The 22,933-nt window shown below is 42.8% G+C and overlaps 1 pseudogene; it reads left to right on the top strand.

Moving 5' to 3' along the window:
* The first annotated feature begins 2,722 nt into the window (after window positions 1-2,722).
* Window positions 2,723-22,933, top strand: LOC123989611 (annotated as a pseudogene).

The raw sequence follows: 22,933 nt of genomic DNA, 5'->3' as shown, positions 1-22,933 counted from the left end.
TCTGAGTGCTCTGGAGCAGGTTTTCATCAAGGATCTTTCTGTACTTTGCTCCTTTCGTCTTTCCCTCAATCCTGACCAATCTCTCAGTCCCTGCCTCTGAAAAACATTCCCATAGATTCTGCCACCCCCATGCATCACTGTAGGTATGGTGCCAGGTTTCCTCCAGATGTGAAGTTTGGCATTCTGGCCAAAGGGTCCAATCTTGGTTTCATCAGACCAGCGAATCTCTCATAGTCTGGGAGTCATTTAGGTGCCTTTTGGCAAACTCCAAGTGGGCTGTCATGTGCCTCTTACTGAGGAGTGGCTTCCGTCTGGCCACTCTACCATAAAGGACTGATTGGTGGAGTGCTGCAGAGATGTTTGTCCTTCTGGAAGGTTCTCCCATATCCATAGAGGAACTTTGGAGCTCTGTCAGAGTGACCATCGGGTTCTTGGTCACATCCCTGACAGAGGCCCTTCTCCCCCGATTGCTCAGTTTGGCCGGGTGGCCAGCTCTAGGAAGAGTCTTGGTGGTTCCAAACTTCTTCCATTTAAGAATGAGTGAGGCCACTGTGTTCTTGGGGACCTTCAATGCTGCATTTTTTGGTACCCTTCCCCAGATCTGCTGCATTTTTCGGTACCCTTCCCCAGATCTGTGCCTCGACACAATGCTGTCTCGGCGCTCTATGGACAATTCCTTTGACCTCATGGCTTGGTTTTTGCTCTGACATGCTCTGTCAAGTGAGGAATTTTATATAGACAGGCGTGTGCCTTTCCAAATCATGTCCACTCAATTGAATTTACCACAGATGGAGTCCAATCAAGTTGTAGAAACATCTCAAGGATGATCAATGGAAACAGGATGCACCTGAGCTCAATTTCGAGTCTCATAGTAAATGGTCTAAATAACGTATTTCTGTACTTCATTTTTAATAGGCTTGCAAAAAAAATAAATCTAAAACCTGTTTTCCCTTTGTCATTATGGGGTATTGTGTGTAGATTGATGAGGACATTTTTTAATTTAATCATTTTTAGAACAAGGTTGCAACTTAACAAAATGTGAAAAAGGTCAAGGGGTCTGAATACTTTCCATATGCACTGTATTTCATATTTAAATTAGGTAAGAGAATATCATGTTACCATTGGTGTATTAAAAGGAGAGTTAGGGTGATGTCACACTATGCCATTAAAAACCACATAATGCTGTGGGTCCATCAGACCAAAAACATGAACACCACACTAGGTTTAATAATCCCTCCTCCTGAGTCCAAGTGTTTGACATGGGGGGGGGCAGTAACTTTATGATCAAACTTTATCAATTTAGATTCAAAAGTTATTTTTCATACTTTGTTCATCATACTTTGATATGGTTTATCAAATATCATCACATTTCATGAAAAACATGATTTTGACTGTTCATGACCTTTAAGGTTGAGCAAAGACACTTTTGTAACTTTTATGAGTGAAGATTAGGAGTTCCTCCAGCGCCCTTGCATATCCCAATGTTGGGAGAGTTACCACTTTGCTATAGTATATAACTAATAATGTTATTAAATTAACATTAAAATGTGTAAGGTGCAACTATATTGAAGAACAAATTACATTTGAAGTGTACAAACTTAACAACATGAACAGGAATGAGAGACATGGGGAAGTAGAGAAAGGGCCTCATTGCCAAAATCTCGAAGTATCCATTTAATAAAAAAAACAAAATGTGCACCGTGTGGGAAGCTGAGGACCGAGTTTGGGAAACCCTGGTCTGGTGATGATGGTCAATTTGCTGGTCAAGCTGGTGACAGACAAAGACTGACAGGCTGACAAACGTCATAGTTTCAAATAGCAGCTAGTTAAAAATTTCGCGCAAAAATTAGTTTTTCAAAGATGTCAAAGAAAAAGAAAGCAGACAATGAATGTAGGGTGTTCCAGCAAGAGTGGACATCCAAATATGTCTTTATTGAGGTATCAGGGGAAGCTGTGTGCTTAGTGTGCCAATAGAGAATCGCTGTCTTGAAAGACTACGACTTGTCCCCATACTTCCAGACGAAGCATGCAGAGAAATATAGGAATATGTCTTCTGAGCAGAGGGCAAGTGCATTGAAAGAGTTGCTTTCTCAGTTGCAAAAGCAGCACGGACATTTCACAAAACTGCATTCAACAAGAGACAGAATTGCGAGAGGTAGCTATGTACTGTCCCACAAGATTACTAAACATTGCAAGCCATTCGCTGAGGGCGAATTCATTAAAAAAAATGTTTATTTAGACTCTGCAGCAATACTTTGCCCCGACAAGGAAGAGCTGTTTCAAAATGTTTCCCCGTCAAGACGAACAGTGACACAGCATTTTGAGGACATCGCAGATAATATGGGACAGCAGTTGAAATAAAAGGTACAGAATTTAGTCTATTTCTCCTTGGACCTGGATGAGAGCAGTGATGAGAGCCTGGATGAGAGCAGTGATGAGAGCCTGGATGAGAGCAGTGATGAGAGCCTGGATGAGAGCAGTGATGAGAGCCTGGATGAGAGCAGTGATGAGAGCCTGGATGAGAACAGTGATGAGAGCCTGGATGAGAACAGTGATGAGAGCCTGGATGAGAACAGTGATGAGAGCCTGGATGAGAGCAGTGATGAGAGCCTGGATGAGAGCAGTGATGAGAGCCTGGATGAGAGCAGTGATGAGAGCCTGGATGAGAACAGTGATGAGAGCCTGGATGAGAGCAGTGATGAGAGCCTGGATGAGAGCAGTGATGAGAGCCTGGATGAGAGCAGTGATGAGAGCCTGGATGAGAACAGTGATGCACGTGACACGGCGCAGTTTTTGATATTCTTACGAGGCATAACCCCAGACTTTCTTTGAAATTACAGAGGACCTTGCTTCAGTGCAGTCAATGAAGAGCACAACCACAGGGAAAGACTTATTGTAGGAGGTTAATAAGTGTGTGGCAAAGCTGGGACTGAGTTTTGAAAAGTTATCCAGTGGGACCACTGATGGGTGCCCAAACTTGACAGGAAAAAACATTGGCCTTTTGAAAAGGATATAAGATCAAGTTGCTGAACTCAGCTCGGAAAATTATTTTCCTGCATTGCATTATTTATCAGGAGGTGTTCTGGAAATGTGTTCTGGAAATGAGTCATGTTGTGGAGACAGTCACTAAAGTGGTAAACTTCATGAGAGCAAAATCTTTAAACCACAGGCAGTTTGTCTCACTGTTGGAAGAGACAGAGTCGGGTCAAGCAAATCTCACCTACCACACAAACATGAGATGGCTGTTTGGGGAATGTGCTTAAAAGGGGGACCTGAAGTTGGATATTGCTGAGTTTTTGCCTTAGTTTTGGCCTTCATGAATGAACTGAATTCCAAACTACAAGGGAAGGGCCTTTTTGCACATCAGATGTACAGTCTTGTCAAAGCCTTCAAGGGAAATTACTCCCCCTGACCTGCCAAGTAGAAGCCAACAATTTAACACACCTTCTGACACTACTATTCTGTTCCCTATCAGATGAACAGTGGGAGAAGTACACATGGCTGCTGTGTGCATTGAACTGTGAGTTTTCTTGTCGTTTTAAGGATTTCAAAGTGTTGGAAAATGACATGCTGTTGGTTACCTCTCCCTTCACCTTCAATGTGGATAACGCTCCCACTGACCTGCAACTTGAACTTATCGTTCAGTCTGATGCAGTGATTGGAGAATTATTCAAAACAATGTCACTGACAAGGTTCTATGCAACTCTTGATGAACAAAACTTTCCAAAGATTAGGAGACATGCGAAACAGTCATGTGAACATTAATTTTCAGTGATTAAATATTTCAAATCAAGGCAAAGATCATCTCTTACTGACTCTACTCTGCGGGCGGCAGGGTAGCCTAGTGTTTAGAGCGTTGGACTAGTAACCGAAAGGTTGCAAGTTCAAATCCCCGAGCTGACAAGGTACAAATCTGTCGTTCTGCCCCTGAACAGGCAGTTAACCCACTGTTCCTAGGCCGTCATTGAAAATAAGAATTTGTTCTTAACTGACTTGCCTAGTAAAATAAAGGTAAAAAAAAAAAAAAAAAACTCTAACCTCTCAGCAATCCTGCACATAGCGACGTCAGAAACTATACCTTACTTCACTGCTCTAGTCAATGCCCTTCAGAGACTTCACTCCTCACACTAATTGGGTAGTTTAAATGTAATGTTGAGCTCTCTCTATTTCTCGTGTTTTTGTGCTTACCCGTTAACAAGAGTTCAGGTTAACAAGAGTTCTGAATGCACAGTGTACTTTTCCCTCCGTGTAGTTCATAGCATGTTTGATATTGAAAATACCTACCAAAAGGAGAACATGGATGTGGTTTATTTCTGTGTATGTTAAACAAGTAAAATAATTAGCATATCTAGACATGATTTACAGTAGATATATCTGCCCTACCCTGTGCTCTGACCTATTTCTCTTTCTCCCCTCTCTCTCCAGATGAAATCTCGCGTCTTGTGACGGCCGGCCACCCAACAACCTGCCCGCTTGACCCTATCCCCTCCCCTCTTCTCCAGACCATTTCCGGAGACCTTCTCCCTTACCTCACCTCGCTCATCAACTCATCCCTGACCGCTGGCTACGTCCCTTCCGTCTTCAAGAGAGCGAGAGTTGCACCCCTTCTGAAAAAACCTACACTCGATCCCTCCGATGTCAACAATTACAGACCAGTATCCCTTCTTTCTTTTCTCTCCAAAACTCTTGAACGTGCCGTCCTTGGCCAGCTCTCCCGCTATCTCTCTCTGAATGACCTTCTTGATCCAAATCAGTCAGGTTTCAAGACTAGTCATTCAACTGAGACTGCTCTCCTCTGTATCACGGAGGCGCTCCGCACAGCTAAAGCTAACTCTCTCTCCTCTGCTCTCATCCTTCTAGATCTATCGGCTTCCTTCGATACTGTGAACCATCAGATCCTCCTCTCCACCCTCTCCGAGTTGGGCATCTCCGGCGCGGCCCACGCTTGGATTGCGTCCTACCTGACAGGTCGCTCCTACCAGGTGGCGTGGCGAGAATCTGTCTCCTCACCACGCGCTCTCACCACTGGTGTCCCCCAGGGCTCTGTTCTAGGCCCTCTCCTATTCTCGCTATACACCAAGTCACTTGGCTCTGTCATAACCTCACATGGTCTCTCCTATCATTGCTATGCAGACGACACACAACTAATCTTCTCCTTTCCTCCTTCTGATGACCAGGTGGCGAATCGCATCTCTGCATGTCTGGCAGACATATCAGTGTGGATGACGGATCACCACCTCAAGCTGAACCTCGGCAAGACGGAGCTGCTCTTCATCCCGGGGAAGGACTGCCCGTTCCATGATCTCGCCATCACGGTTGACAACTCCATTGTGTCCTCCTCCCAGAGCGCTAAGAACCTTGGTGTGATCCTGGACAACACCCTGTCGTTCTCAACCAACATCAAGGCGGTGGCCCGTTCCTGTAGGTTCATGCTCTACAACATCCGCAGAGTACGACCCTGCCTCACACAGGAAGCGGCGCAGGTCCTAATCCAGGCACTTGTCATCTCCCATCTGGATTACTGCAACTCGCTGTTGGCTGGGCTCCCTGCCTGTGCCATTAAACCCCTTCAACTCATCCAGAACGCCGCAGCCCGTCTGGTGTTCAACCTTCCCAAGTTCTCTCACGTCACCCCGCTCCTCCGCTCTCTCCACTGGCTTCCAGTTGAAGCTCGCATCCGCTACAAGACCATGGTGCTTGCCTACGGAGCTGTGAGGGGAACGGCACCTCAGTACCTCCAGGCTCTGATCAGGCCCTACACCCAAACAAGGGCACTGCGTTCATCCACCTCTGGCCTGCTCGCCTCCCTACCACTGAGGAAATACAGCTCACGCTCAGCCCAGTCAAAACTGTTCGCTGCTCTGGCCTCCCAATGGTGGAACAAACTCCCTCACGACGCCAGGACAGCGGAGTCAATCACCACCTTCCGGAGACACCTGAAAACCCACCTCTTTAAGGAATACCTAGGATAGGATAAGTATTCCCTCTCAAGCCCCCCCTTTAAGATTTAGATGCACTATTGTAAAGTGACTGTTCCACTGGATGTCATAAGGTGAATGCACCAATTTGTAAGTCGCTCTGTATAAGAGCGTCTGCTAAATGACTTAAATGTAAATGTAAAATATCTGTCAACACAGTCATACACATGATGCATAATCCTGTAATATGATTCTAGCTCGCGATGGAAAAAATATATTCTAATGTGGCCCTCCATGGAAAATAATTGCCCAGGCCTGGTCTAGCTGGTCTAGCTGGTCATTATCATATTTCCCAGCATGCTCCTGGAAGTCTCCTCTCTGAAACGATAGAAAGGGCAGGCTAATTCGTGGCGCTTTCACAGCCATATAAGGAGACAATGAAAAACAGAGCGTCAAAAATCCTGCTCATTTCCTGTTTGAAGTTTCATCTTGGTTTCGCCTGTAGCATCAGTTCTGGGGCACTCACAGATAATATCTTTGCAGTTTTTGAAATGTCAGAGTGTTTTCTTTCCAAAGCTGCCAATTATATGTATAGTCGAGCATCTTTTCGTGACAAAATATTGCGCTTAAAACGGGCACGTTTTTTAATCCAATAATGACATAGCGCCCCCATAGGTTGAAGAGGTTAAGAGGCTCCTCTGTCCTCCACTCGTTACTTGTATTAATGGTACCTGTTTGAACTTGTTATCAGTATAAAAGACACCTGTCCACAACCTCAAACAGTCACACTGCAAACTCCACTATGGCCAAGACCAAAGAGCTGTCAAAGGACACCAGAAACAAAATTGTAGACCTGCAACCAGGTTGGGAAGACTGAATCTGCAATAGGTAAGCAGCTTGGTTTGAAGAAATCAACTGTGGGAGCAATTATTAGGAAATGGAAGACATACAAGACCACTGATAATCTCCCTCGATCTGAGGCTCCACGCAAGATCTCACCCTGTGGGGTTAAAATGATCACAAGAACGGTGAGCAAAAATCCCAGAACCACACGAGGGGACCTAGTGAATGACCTGCAGAGAGCTGGGACCAAAGTAACAAAGCCTACCATCAGCAAGGGCATTGACGATGAAACGTGGCTGGGTCTTTCAGCATGACAATGATCCCAAACACACCGCCCGGGCAACAAAGGAGTGGCTTTGTAAGAAGCATTTCAATGTACTGGAGTGGCCTAGCCAGTCTCCAGATCTCAACCCCATAGAAAATCTTTGGAGGGAGTTGAAAGTCACTGTTCTACTGACTTTCAACACCGCTCTAGAGGAGATCTGCATGGAGGAATGGACCAAAATACCAGCAACAGTGTGAAAACCTTGTGAATACTTACAGAAAACATTTGACCTCTGGCTTTGCCAACAATGGGTATATAACAAAGTATTGAGATAAACTTTTGTTATTGACCAAATACTTATTTTCCACCATAATTTGCAAATAAATTAATTTAAAAATCCTACAATGTGATTTTGTGGATTTTTTTCTCATTTTGTCTGTCATAGTTGAAGTGTACCTATGATGAAAATTACAGGCCTCTCTCATCTTTTTAAGTGGGAGAACTTGCACAATTGGTGGCCGACTAAATACTTTTTTGCCCCACTCTATTAGTGTCACGTATCACTTTGTTAGTTTGTTCATTTTTTCTTTCTTAATTAAAGAAGAATGTACGCATATCACGCTGCGCCTTGGTCTCCTTCTTTCAACGATCGTGACAAAATCTACAATAACACACCACCTCCATGCCAATAGGCTTGAAGGGCTGCCAGAAAAAGACTTTACTGAGAGAAAGCAACAAATGGAAAAGCCTGGAGTTTACTGAATGGCAATTGCACTTCGATTGGAAATGGTTGCTATGGTCAGATAGAGCTCTTTGGCCACACACACCAGTGAAAAGAACCTCATATCTACAAGTGGATTTTTTTATGCTATGGGGCTGTTTTGCTTCCGCTGGTCCTGGGGCCCTTGTTAAAGTCAACGGCATCATGAACTCTACCAATTACCAGTCAATTTTACCCCAAAATCTGTCTGCCTCTGCGAGGAGGCTGAAACTTGGCTGCAAGTCGATCTTCCATCAAGACAATAAACCCATGCACACATCAAAATCCACAAAGAAATGGTTCATTTGCCACAAAATCCCATTTTGCAATTGCCATCTCAGTCTCTGGTCTTGAACCCCATTGAAAACGTGTGGTTTGAATTGAAGAGGCAAGTCAATTAGCAAAGACCGAAGAAAAGAAGGATATCAAGAACCTGGAAATATTAGGTATAGAGGAATTGATATTATGTATAGAGGAAGTGATTGGAATGTGGCTTTGAATCAGACTTTTTGCCGACCCCCAAAACTCTAATGTCCAAAAGTGAACCCTGGAACAATATTCCTGAGATCCGAATGTGGGGAATGATGAGAGATGGTCTATGGAAAACGAATGTCTATTTTGTGATGTCATTAAGAATGGTATAAAAAAAATGATGATGCAAATATTGTAACTTGAAGAGTATACACACTGTATATGTCAAGTTTTCATCCTTTACGTTGTGTAGGCAATATCAAAGATGATGAGAGTATGTTTTGTTAAGATAGGAATGTGATTTTAGTTGTCTAATGAGACCATAGTTCTGATGATACTTTGCCCCAGTATGTAGCCATGCCTGAGGGAGCTCATGGAGTGTATAATGGATGAGTTGACAATTAACATATCAGACCAGAAGGACTCAAGCTGCAGCTTAGGTCTCCATTGGTTACAACCGTGAAAATCAACCCGAAGTGAAGACGACAAAGTAGCCTTTCTAACGATCCAATGCTATGGCTGAGTAGCTGTTATAAGTACTGTACCTAAGAAAGTGAATTGAAGTAGGACCTTCCGGTTATTCTCTTCCAACCATCGTCTACTACACTGCTCTCAACACCCCACTGGGGATCATCGACACGGCTGATTCACTGTCTTCAGAGGACCACTCTTCCTGAACGAGTGAAAGGAAACACCACCCTGTTAGTTCTGCTTCAGACTACAGGACAAGGCATTAAAGCCACGGACATCTAGGAAGAAGGAAATTGTGACCTCTTGTGGACAATCAGAGCCTTACACTTAAGAGAAGGCCCAACCGAACCCTTTCCACAAAGGCCCAACTGAACCCTTTCCATGAAGGCCTGGGTCCAACAGAGATAAACAACGAAGGAAGACATTCAAACACGTAAACACATTCATGATTTCTTACTCCAAACAGACTGCAGTTCGGGTACAAAGTATTATGATTACTGTGAGCGTAGTTCCATGTGTATAAACGTATACACAAAATAATACCCCTGCATATCAGTGTATGTATGCAGTCCGACTAGTCAGAAGTGCTGTTTTCCAGTGGAGCACAGTGAGAAAGGTCTGCCAGTAAAGAACACACTCTAATATTGACACATCTTTCTATAGGACACAACTCTATCTGGCATTTGATTAAATGTAGTCAGGCAGGAACTTGACCTCAATTACTCATGGGGTCTTTCCTGCCTGACTAAATTGCAGACAATTGCCAGATCTCACAATACATAGGTGTTTAACATATCAGCTAACCGCAGATGATATAGCAATCCGCTCGACTGCTGCCCAGTAATTGATGTAACATACATGTAGTCAGGTTTTGAGATTTAAGGCCCATTGCACTCAAAAACATGATATTCCGGTGTTTTACATACACTGAGTGTACAAAACATTTGGAACAACTGCTCTTTCCATGACATAGACCGTCCAGGTGAATCCAGGTGAAAGCCATGATCCAGTATTGACATCACCTGTTAAATCCACTTCAATCAGTGTAGATGAAGGTTTGAAGACGGATTTTAAAGCCTTGAGACAATCGAGGCATGGGCAGCACAAAGCATTTGCGTGCCTTTGAAAGGGGTATGGTAGTAGGTGCCAGGCCTGAGTGTGTCAAGAGCTGCTGGGGTTTTCACACTCAACAGTTGCTCGTGTGTATCATGACCTAATGGTCCACCACCCAAAGGACATCCAGCCAACTTGACAGGACCATGGGAAGCTTTGGGACTCTACATGGTCCACCATCCCTGTGGAATGCTTTTTAAACATGTGTTTCTTTTGTACACTGTGTATATTTCCACACTATGAGGTTGGAGTGATACTGTGAAATTGTGAAAATGATGATAAATCCTTTTTTAGTGTAAACGCTGTTTGCACAGACCGCCAGACATTTCAGAAAGTTTTGGTGGGATGGAGTTTTGGCATTCCACTGTGACATCACCAGCTGGTCAATTAGTTAATAGACCAATAAGAAAGAGTTCCAAAACTCTCTGCCAATAACAGATGGTTTTCTGATTTCCCATCCACACTCAGACCACTCTCTCATTCAGTGGATAGAGTTATGAGTGTCACTACTGTGGTTAAACCACCAGAGGACAATCTTGTTCCACCTAGAAAATATGACTGAAATGAAATAAAACTGAGAGAGGAAAGAGAGGTCATAGAAAAACAATATGCATCAGAATTATAGAGACATGATAAATATTGTCTAGGCAGGGGAATTTATGAATCAAGGTAAGGAAAGCCCTAATCCTTCAAGGGAATTAGAAAATGCCACAGCTTAAGCATACATCTGTTTTTTTTATATAGCCTTATTAAAGGCTGTGGTTAATTGTGTACAGGCATAATTATGTACAGAATGTAACCAAATGGGCTTGGTTCATCACTGATTCAGATGCATGTGGCTATGATTTGTTTCCTATTATACGGTATCCCATTGGCTAAAGAAGAGGGTGTGGAGAAACTGAGTGGAACATAGAGGGTGGGCAGAACCCCCCCGAGGCATTTTTATTAACGTTCCAATCAGCATCAGTCCAGATCGCTTGATCTGCACAAACAAATTGGGATTAGCCTTGAAATAGGAATTGAAAACCCTCCATGAGAGCTCACTCATACACAGACAAAGTAACCTGTTGACACCTTAAATCACTTTCTACTGGGCCTGTCATGGTGTTACTAGCGGTGTCATACACCTATGTAGTACGTACACCATGTAAACAAGCACGTGAGCAGACTATTTGTGAGATATTAATGAAAGGTCATTATTACTTAAAAGGTTTATGTGGTACTGACTAAAAACTTAATCAGAAGTCAAAGCAACATAAAATGTTCCAGTTTAAATGGCTTAGGTAGTTTCCTCTGTTTCTTCTTAACCCTGACAGTCATGAATGCAGGTTGTGGGTGAATAAAAATGTAAATTCTTGGAATGCCTAAAGCTGGCTTAGATTCCAACAGGAATACCACATCACTTTGCAAGCCAGCACAATGCGATTTAAAGTAGGGTTGCAAAAGTCTGGTACTTTTCACAGATTTTCCAGAAATCCTTAATGGAACATCACTGGAATTTTTAGGTAGAAAGTTTTGGGAATTTTGCAACCCTGATGTTGCATGTGTACTATGAGTTTCAGGCAGTAGTATAAGGCCTTAAGATATATGTAGAGGTGTAATTATAGTGATAACATTCCTCTAGGATGTCACTTGGTAAAGGCCACAGATCTAAATATGAAAAAATCCAACAACCATGTCTCTGTCACTGACAAATACAGTCGTGGGTGGTAACTCTACAAATCAATAAAAAAGGCAAGGCACGCTGGATAATTATTGGAGGCCTGGCACATTAAATGTAAGTTTACCTTACAAAAAATAACTGCATTTGTATTGCTCATATGTGACCTGATTCAGGAAACTTGTCCCAAGTCAAGACTTCACAGGAGAGACGTTTGAACGTACATGACATTTTTTAAAATAAAAATGCGTTTCTTGGCAGAAATGCCTTCTCGAACATGTGAACTTTCATGTGCCTTAAAATCAAACATGAATGCCATCTGTAAATACAAATACAATTATAAAACTACGAGCCTAGTTGGTTTAGCCAGAGAAATAGCCAGCAACCTTCCTGCAATACATGATTGGCTAAGATAATGAGTGGGTTGGACATGCCGAGAAAATAGTTTGGATTGGTCTGCCATATAGCACGCATCTGTCTATTGGAGCTGGTCTGTATGTCTAGGTAATCGCGTCAAATGCGGCTTTACATTTTTTTTATTGCATTGTAAAACTGCATAAACCTAATGTCAAGTGAAAGTGTACAGTTAGCTAGCTAACGTTAGCTGGCTGGATCGCTAGCTAACGTTATGTGTATGCTCTCCATTTTCTGGAGGACCAAGTTTTGAAATCAGTGGAATTCGAGTATGATAGCATTAGGAGATAGAGAAAACACCTGTTTATATCACATCTTCAAACTAAAGGCAACCATGCATGGCACAAGACAGGAGACACGTCCAACCATGATGTAGTCTAGCTAGCTACATTTTCAAATACACGTGTTTCTAATTTTGACAGAATGTGGTTTAATATCAAGTGTTCTGTTAGCTAGCTAACGTAAGCTAGCTGGGTTACTAGCTGATGTTATGTGTATGATCTTATTCTTCGTTTCTCAGACATATTTGCTTGACTAGTTATAGCCATTGAACCTGGTTGGCTAGCTACCAGTATAATCATGCAGGGTAGTAACATCATGAGTTCTGATTATGGTCCATTGTTTAGCTAGCTACCTAGCTACATGTCTTAACAAAACACTCCATGCAAGTATCATTTTCAATAGAATGTCACTGCAACTGTTGATAGATGTGCCAGCTGGTAAATTCGCTCTGGCAATCTACTCTGATTTCAGACCACAGGTAAAATAGTCTAGCTAGCTACATTTTCAGATCTTACATGTTTCTAATTTTGACGTAAAGTATTTTCATTTCAAGTTAAAGTGTATTGTGAGCTAGCTAACGTTAGCTGGCTGGCTCGCTAACTGACGTTACGTCAAGCGTTGGGATTCATTGTTTACCTATCTAGCTATATTTCTTAACAAAAGACTCTCGTCTTAGTGTGCCAGAGCGCAGAATAACTGATACATTTCTGAACACTCAACACCCATTGAATATGTCGGCAACAAAGCATAATTCAATTGTTGCCAGCAGCACAGTTACATCCACCAATGCTCTGGATAACATGAAAACAGCCTAACCAGCTCTACTAGGGGGAGTAAAATGGTCAGATTGGGATGCTCTCTCATTATGTGTCTGGAAGTAGCTAGCCAATGTTAGCCAGTTAGCTTGGGTGCTTGACTGTCGTTGTGAGGTCAGAGCTTTCGAATCATCCCTGCTTATTGGACAGAGCATCTAGTATGTGCTCTGAACGCGAAACACTCTGAATTTACGAAGTGACAATCTGACAGCATAGTTGCAGTCACCAACGCTCTGGATAACATAACAGCCTAACCAGCTCTGATAGGGCGAGTAATGTTCCGTGAGCTGTTCTCTCTCTTAGAAGTCTGGAAGCAGCTGGCAAATTATTATAGAATGCACTGATCAACCCATAAAGAGATGGGTGGGGCTAAGGCTTAAGAGGGTGTGAACAATGCTGAATGGGTGTAGACAAAGAAGGGTTCTCCAATAGTAGTACCAAAAATGTTGAAAGACGGTTTTCTCAAAAGTGAGTTTACAAGTTGATCAACTTTCAAAGCATTATTACTTTCCCATTGTTTCCACAAATGCAGTATATGATATACGATTTTGTAGCTCTGAGTCTCTACCTTTATCCAATGTAACAAGCAGACATTCAAATGTTGCTACATAAGACCGAATCCAGGTGGTGAGTCACATATGTCCTGCTCACTTCAGCTATTTAAGTTTCTTAAGTACTCATTTCTAGGTAATCGGTTTCCTCAAAATGTTTGAGAAGTCGGAACTTATCAGGTTTTAAAGTGTAATGTAGAGGTATCTACAGACTACATAGGTCCAGAGCTAGCTACTGACTATACTACCCCCCCGCCACCTATGACAGAGTGGTGGCCCTATTCAAAAGAAAGGTTACTTTCTAACATACAGTACTATGTCCATGGGACATTACTATGCCTATTCCCTGCAGTCAATGGACTGTACATGAGTAGCATGCTCTACAGCCCTCTCTCTGCTTGCCAGGCACTGTTATCACCCTGACTATTGTTATTCTGGTTCACCTTTACAGAGTCCACAATGGCGGTGGATGACAGCCAGAAAGACATGCTTTAACTCCATACCGCCTGGAGAGATAGATGGAGGGATGGAGAGTAAACGGGAGTGGTAGTCATTCATCTTACCTCCTTTTCACAGCTCTGTCACTCTCCCCTGTGAGCCTCTCCAAACCAAGCCATGGGGCACATACACACACAGTCACACAGTCACACAGTCACACGCACGCACGCACGCACGCACGCACGCACGCACGCACGCACGCACGCACGCACGCACGCACGCACGCACGCACACACACACACACACACACACACACACACACACACACACACACACACACACACACACACACACACACACACACTCGCACGCACTGGCAAATAAGAGTCAATAGGATATGGTATTTAGGCTAAACCCTTAACAGGCATTGCTCTATGATTATAACATTGGTCTATGATTGGTCTATGATTATAACAATGGTATATGATTGGTCAATGATTATAATATTGGTCTATGATTGGCCTATGATTATAACATTAGCCTGTGATTATAACATTGGCCTATGATTATAACATCGGCCTATGATTATAACATTGGTCTAAGACAACATTGGTCTAAGATAACATTGGTCTAAGATGGTAATTGCTACACTGTAAGCAAGGCATGTAAACACTATCTTCTCTGCAAAAAGCACACGTTTTAATTACATGGCAGTGGGCCCTAGTGTATCCATATTTCACATATTGAACATTGCTTCATTGATTGCCGGTAAGAGAGGTGAGAGAGAAAGAAAAGGAAAGTAAAGGACACAATACCATCACCACAGAAAACTCTCTCCGTTTATAATTATGTGGAATGAATGAGATTTTATGCAACCTTGGCCCTTAGTATTGGGCTCCCTGAAGTCTCGCTCTCTTTCTCAGCTCCATTAGCTCTGATGGAGTGACACTGGCAGTCTTTCCTCGCTTCATCCATCAAATCAACATCAAAGCTTTCCAGAGTCACATTCAGTGCACCATACGCAATGCACTTTCTATTTGTGAAGCAATCAGGGATTCAGATATTTTCCCGACAAGTGAGTGATAGATAGGCACATAATGAGGTAATTATGACAGACACACATCGTCACGGTAACCATTAAGTCGGGTAATGTTGCTGTTGTCCTTCTAATTTCGCTAATTTGACTCTTTTATTTAACTATTAGGAGAACTACGCTAACTGTCCCCGGACAAAGTACTGTCTATTTGGCTTTAAATAATCCAGTCCAGCTACAAGGTTAGTGGAGAAATTCTCGACAGTGTGGAAAAGTGACTTCAGTGTACCATGTGGCTTGAAGACTAGCGTGTTTTGAAAGGTTGCCAAACATTGCAATAATGTTAACCCAGCTAAACCTTAACCCACCCGGGCCAGTTTCCCAATAGCGATGGAATTTAGGCTTACAAGTGGTTTAATGATGCATCTTTCTCACCACGAAGAGAGGTCAGTTGCTAAGTGTGTCACTGGAGCATGTGCCAATAGTTATAGGATAAAAATCAAGGTCTGTCCTGCTCTCAGATCAGCTTTCTCAATTCAAATTTTACACGAAGGTTATATTTCACAATACTGACGACGGATCAGCTCCTAGAAAGATATTACTACCTATGGCAACAAATATTGAGGCGGCTTATTCTAACGCTTACCCAATACAATTCCACAAAAGCATAGATTTGTCACGTCATTGTAAACATGTTAGGATACACATCTTCAAATGTATTGAGACCAATTATAGACAGTAGTCTACAAGTATGTAGCAAAATAGAACTCCATTTATTGAACATGAAGCATATTTCAATATGAATGAAATAGGCCTATAGACTACTCTGTTTTAATCCAGTCATTTTGGTTTACATTTGGCACGTCGTTTTATACTTCGCTTGTTTGTATCAACTGCAAAGACATTTGCAACTTTGTATTTGTATTTTCTGAAGTTATCTGTGGTCACAGAGAGACGGACAAACTATGTGAATCTATGTTTTGCTCTTCTGTGTATAAAGTGACCAGGGAGGGCAGAAAAGCATCTAACAATATACTTATCTGTTCCACGAGTGGTCTGAGGCAGGCGTTAGATTAAAACATCTACAGGATCGTTGTCCCCCCACGGGACCGTTGAGCTAACGTGAGCTAATGTGATTAGCATGAGGTTGTAAGTAACAAGAACATTTCCCAGGACATAGACATATCTGACATGGGCAGAAAGCTTAACAAATTATTGTTAATCTAACTGCACTGTCCAATTTACAGTAGCTATTGCAGTGAAAGAATATCATGTTATTGTTTGAGGAAAGTCCACAGTTATGAACTTGAAAATGTATTAATAAACCAATTAGGCACATTTGGGCAAAAATGTAAAAAATGTGTCCAATCCTGAAGAGGTAGCATTTTCAGGTGCAACATTAATAATGATGGTTTTGGGAAACAGCTCTGAGATTTATCAATGCTACTATGAAGGATCTAACAATGAACTTGAGCCTTGGGATGCTTTTGTCAAACCGGGCCCTGAACTCAAGGCATTGGATATCATTATGGCACAATTTTATGGTCGAAATTGTATACTTGTTGAATGTACATCAACTAAACAGATTACAACCACAGCGTAGGCATGACAGTGTACAATGCTATTTAACCTTACACTAAACACTAACAGGTGTAGTTATTGCAGTTTTTTTTTAGAAACACAGCATGTAATTTATCTTGCAGTAGCCTAGGTAAGACAAGTAGTAACCACAGCATGATTAGATACCAGTCTCAGCATTTCTGCACAGCGCTGATGACGCATTCAAGTGATTAACATAGCAATTCTGCTTTGTTACTTTGAGCCTAAATAAAAAGTTTAACTGAAGCATGCACCCACTTTCCACATTCTACCATGGCCTGCCGTGCATAAATTTCACCCTCCAATTGACTTAATACCCATGACTCAATACTCTGCTGTAATATGATATTCAAAGAGCTTTTGACCTGCGTTCTTTGGTGTCTCATTACTCTGAATGGCTTCGTTTATCCCCCATAAAGCCCTCTTAACTCCGGGGGACAGCTAAACTGCGGGACAGAAAATGCTGGCAAGCGCTTTCAGACCGGAAGCGCATTGATTAGTGACAGTAATTAGTAGCCTTTCATTTTGGGACAGCCTTAGCAACGATAACGGGACAGTTTGTGTGTGTGCGTGTGTCTGTGTGTGGTTACATTATGATGCATATTAGCTACTGGTGAGTGGGCCCGATTCTGCCCAGAGATATAACAGGGATCTGGAAACAGTAAAGCAGCATTACCATAATATGCACAACAAATGGAGTTCCTACAGCACAAATCCTAAAGATGCCAGCTTTGCCATACACCTCATGAGACTTGGCACCATGTTTGAAAAGACAGGAAACAAAACCACAAACTGCAGCTATAAGCACTGACACAGCAGGCTGTGAGGCTACATGTCAGTGGATGGATGCTTCTCCAAGCAGGTTTCAGTGTTGACAGACAGGTGAGAGGCAGGTTAGCAGAGGCAGAGGACAGAGCTGACAGGGAGAGGAGATGCAGGCCACTGATGCCATCACTCGACCTGCCAAGCCAGACAGAGGGGAAGTTCAACACAAGACAGAACCAGGGTCCAATGCAAAAGAATGGAAACAAATTGATTTGAAACAGAGGGACTACCAGTACCAGATCTTGTTCTTCTCCTGTTTGTGCCCACAGAATGTGACCAAGCTCAAAACAATAGCAGATTGTCACAGGGCTCTATGTCTCTGATGAGGAGAGAACAATTTCCAACCTGATTGATGCTTAGCTTAGAGAGAGGGAGTGAGATGGATAGAGAGAGGGAGGAAGAGAGAGAGAGAGCGAGAGAGAGGGTAAGGAAGAGCGAGAGAGAGAGAGAGAGAGAGAGAGAGAGAGAGAGAGAGAGAGAGAGAGGGAGGGTAAGGAAGAGAGACAGGGAGAGAGAGAGAATGGGAGAGAGAGTGCGGGAGGGAAGGAGAGATGGTGAGAGAGACGGAAGGGAGGGAGAGACAGGGAGAGGTAGAGGGGAGGGGAGGGAGGGGGGAGACAGAGAGAGAAGATCTGTTTGTGGATCAGTCTTCTGAGATGATGGTGTTCATGACAGATTTCAAGGTCCACTCTATCAAAGTGTGTGTCTCCCGACAGAAAATTGCCAATGTGTTTCTAGGTTGCTAATTGGATACACAAAAATTACCAAATGACTCGGTCAGTTGTTATGGTAATCTGGTTAATGTATTTGTCCTGAGGCAAAGCTGACAGAAAGAGAAAAACACCAATATATTATTGTCACTTGTGAAATAAACGTTTTGTCATGCCCGTGGTACACGGTCTGATATACCACGGCTGTCAGCCAATCAGCATTCAGGGCTTGAACCATCCCGTTTATAATGTCACTCATTTACTGCGTGTTTCAAGCCCTGAATGCCGAACAGCCGTTAGCCGTGATATATTGGTCATATCCCACACCCCCTCGTGCCTTATTGCTTAATTATACCACAAGAGGAAGCATGGATATAAATATTTTACTGTTGTTGACATTTAGTCACAACAAGGGTGTAAGGAGGTGTGTGTGTACTTTTAACTGATATGAACAACCAAGTCCATTCGAGAGACAAACATCAGCAAACCTCCAATAATTCATCCAATGGAGAGTTGAATTCTGGCAATAGTAAAATCACTACAATGACACCAACAGAATGGCTTGGCTGGTATAAACACACCATACCGAAACAGAAAAGAATTAAACAAAACACAAAAAGCTCAATCACTCAATACCTCATCGACTGCCTGTTTTCTACAACATTGATCGCTCATCCAGACCCTGCAGACGACCATCATTTATTTGGCGAAGACAAATTAGCCGTACGCTTCCAGAGGGGCTCACCTGACTGCTTGCCTCGGTTACAGCAGCAACAGGCAGGCGGGCGGGCAGGAAAGCAGGCAGGCCAGCACTCTAGGATGGCATTGTGCTGCCACAGAAGCTCCTCAACACCAAACGAGTTCAACATTACACTTAGAGTCCTGGGAGGTAGAATAAAAATAAATGAAAGACAAATAGTCGTGCCCCCCTCTCTCTCTCTCTCTGTAGACCTTGGACATTTGGAGAGAAAAAGGAAAATGCCAATGTTTCCATAATCCCCAGCATCATCTCTGTACGACCCCTGAAGAGGGGACATGAACAACAACATCAACAAACTGTATTGAAATGTCGGCCTTAGTGGGATAGACTCCAGGCGTTCTCGCTCCAGTCAAACGTTTTCCTTTCTCTTGCTGTTCCAACCTGTAAGATGACCACAACAGACATGAACCTTCACACTTCATCTTGTTTTCTAACTTTATCATGTTTTCTTGATTGCATTTTTCTGAGGTGAAATGGCAGTACTTTTTTATTTATTTTTTAAATAGAATGATGAAATAGATCCATGAAATAGAATGATGAAATATAACTAAATGCTGACTGAACAGAAGAACAGAACCTTGCCCTCCCCTACACTGTAAAATGTTTCCTGTAGTTTTTACAGTGTAGCTCCCAGAGTGGATCCCCCCTTCCCCTGAGTTCCCCACCTCAGAAGACATGTGTACTAGTCAGGGTTGTAGTATTCTCCTCAGTGTTACAGTATTCATCTCTTTGCCTCTCAGCATCCCTAATGAGCCCTATTTGGATTGAAGCAGGCCAAGGCTTTGATCTAAAGGCCCGCGGGCCCCCACTGGGCATTCCCAGTCCAGTCATATCTATTTTGGCATAAGTAAAACCCCTGGCCTTTGCCAGTCCACGACTATGTGCTTTAATGTTGGACAGACGCAAAGTGTAGTTATTTACATAATGACATTTGAGTCATTTAGCAGATGCTCTTATCCAGAGTAACTTACAGTTGGTGCATTCATCTTAAGATAGCTAGGTGAGACAACAACATATCACAATAATTATTTTGTATGTGTGGGGGAGGGGGGATTCATTTAAGATACTCTTTGAAGAGGTAGGGTTTCAGACATTTTGGAAGATGGGTAGGGACTCTGCTGTGCCAGGACAGAGAAGAGCTTTGACTGAGCTGAGTGGGAGTTGCCCTCCTGTAGGGTTTAGGGCCAAGGGACCAACGGTAGCAGAATGGAGTGCTCAGTATAGGATGTAGGGTTTGCGCATGATTTGAAGGTAGTTCCCCTTGCTGTTTCAAGCACCATGGTCTTGTAGTGAATTTGAACTTTGACTGGAAGCCAGTGGAGTGTGCGGAGGAGTGGGATGAAATGGTTTAACTTGGGAATGTTGAACACCGGATGGGCTGCGGCATTCTGGATAAGTTGCAGGGATTTGATGGCACAAGCAGAGCACCCTTCCAACAGAAAGTTGTAGTAGCCTAGACATGAGATGACAAGCCCCAGGATCAGGACCTGCATCGCTTCCTGTATGAGGAAGGTTCGTACCAAGGTTTTTATAGGAAATGAAAACTGAAACTAAAATGAAAAACAAAAATTTGAAAAATGATTTAGCAAAGTGAAACAAAATGATTAAATAACTGAAAAATGAAACTATGCTGAAACTATTATCTTTGACTGCAAAACTAACTAAAATAAAAAACCAATGATGATTAGTTTTAGTTTTCTTTTACTTCTTAAACTTTGGGCAAAAATCTAATTTTGTAAAAATAAAAAATATATATAATTGGGGTTTTCGGGATTCTGAATCTGGCAGGTAAATGCTGCCATTTACCAATGTTTCAAATAGAGCTAGCATGTGCATCACATTCACTCGCTATCAGTAGCTAACAGTGAAGAAATCAGAGGGTGAACATGGAGTGTGAGCGTGAAGCATAGGCTTGAATAATGGCGGCAGTAAACCCAACACCAGCAGAAGTCGGTCGCAAAAGGGAAAGCACCGATCGTATGATTATTTTAAGTACATTGCTGGGAAAAATCTATAATTGTATTGTAGTGTCAGAAAATGTCAGCATGTGGAACAGAGATAAAAGGGAAAAACACAACCAACTTCAAAAGTTTATCTGAACAAGTCACGTGTGCTCCCTATCAGGCCTTTAGGTCACCAGGCTGCTTGTGATGGTGCACATCTGTCACCATCGTTACGCGCACCTGCGCGTCATCACTTCCCTGATTACCTTCCCTATACAGTTCAAATCGGAAGTTTACATACACTTAGGTTGGAGCCATTATTTGAGTCAATTGGAGGTGTACCTGTGGATGTATTTCAAGGCCTACCTTCAAACTCAGTGCCTCTTTGCTTGACATTATGGGAAAATCAAAAGAAATCAGCCAAGACCTCAGAAACAAAATTGTAGACCTCCACTATTCTGGTTCGTCCTTGGGAGCAATTTCCAAATGCCTGAAGGTACCACGTTAATCTGTAAAAACAATAGTACGCAAGTATAAATACCTTGGGACCACTCAGCCGTCATACCGCTCAGGAAGGAGACGCATTCTGTCTCCTAGAGATGAACGTACTTCGGTGCCAAAAGTGCAAATCAATCCCAGAACAACAGCAAAGGACCTTGGAAGATGCTGGAGGAAACAGGTACAAAAGTATCTATATCCACTGTAAAACAAATCCTATATTGACATAACCTGAAAGGCCGCTCAGCAAGGAAGAAGTCAGTGCTCCAAAACCGCCATAAAAAAGCCAGAATACGTGTTGCAACTGCACATGGGGACAAAGATTGTACTTTTTGGAGAAATGTCTTCTGGTCTGATGAAACCATAATTATGGGGGAGAATATACAGCCCGAAGAACACCATCCCAACCGTGAAGCACGGTGGTGGCAGTATCATGTTGTGAGGGTGCTTTGCTGCAAGAGGGATTGGTGCACTTCACAAAATAGATGGCATCATAAGGCAGGAAAATTATGTGGATATATTGAAACCACAGCTCAATACATCAGACAGGAAGTTAAAGCTTGGTCACAAATGGGTCTTCCAAATGGACAATGACCTCAAGCATACTTCTAAAGCTGTGGCAAAATGGCTTAAGGACAACAAAGTCAAGGTATTGGAGTGGCCATCACAAAGCCCTGACCTCAGTCCTGTAGAACATTTGTGGGCAGAAGTGAAAAAGCATGTGCGAGCAAGGAGGCCTACATACCTGACTCAGTTACACCAGCTCTGTCACAAGGAATGGGACAAAATTCACCCAATTTATTGTGGGAAGCTTGTGGAGGCTACCCGAAATGTTTGACCCAAGTTAAACAATTTAAAGGCAATACTACTCTCAATTAGTATTTGGTATGTAAGCTTTTGACCCACTGGGAATGTGATGAAAGAAATTGAAGCTAAAATAAATCATTCTCTCTGCTATTATTCTGACATTTCACATTCTTAAAATAAAGATAAAGTGGTAATCTAAACTGACCTAAGAAAGATAATTTTTACTAGGATTAAATGTCAGGAATTGTGAAAAACTGAGTTTAAATGTATTTGGCTGTGGTGTATGTAAACTTCCGACAACTGTATATTCCACTCCTTTTAGTTCCTTCCCCAGGCTTTCTGTTTCAGTGTCATGTCAGTGTGCTTTCTGTGTTTCTTGTTTTGTATTATTTTCCATTTATTTGATTAAAATACTCACTCCCTGAACTTGCTTCCTGACTCTCAGCGCACATCATTACAGAATAACGTGTCACCTAAGGGAAGTATCAGGGAGAGTTTTTTTGTGTCAGGTGGAATGACGTCAGATCTGGGAGCCGCTACAGTCTTTCATGCCTCAGCCGGATCGCCAGGGTCCCCTGCCTCAGCCGGATCGCCAGGGTCCCCTGCCTCAGCCGGATCAGGCTTTCAAGCCTCAGCCGGATTTCCAGGTTCCCGCGCATCAGCAGGGGTGACCAGTCCTCTCCTGATCACTGGAACCGTCCCTTGGGATGGCATCCTGCAGCTGGAGCCGAACGGGAGGGCGTACTGTCACGTATGA

Source organism: Oncorhynchus gorbuscha, linkage group LG11, assembly GCF_021184085.1.
Source record: "Oncorhynchus gorbuscha isolate QuinsamMale2020 ecotype Even-year linkage group LG11, OgorEven_v1.0, whole genome shotgun sequence".
In the NCBI taxonomy this organism is placed as follows: Eukaryota; Metazoa; Chordata; class Actinopteri; order Salmoniformes; family Salmonidae; genus Oncorhynchus; species Oncorhynchus gorbuscha.
This window is presented reverse-complemented; position numbering and strand designations above follow the sequence as displayed.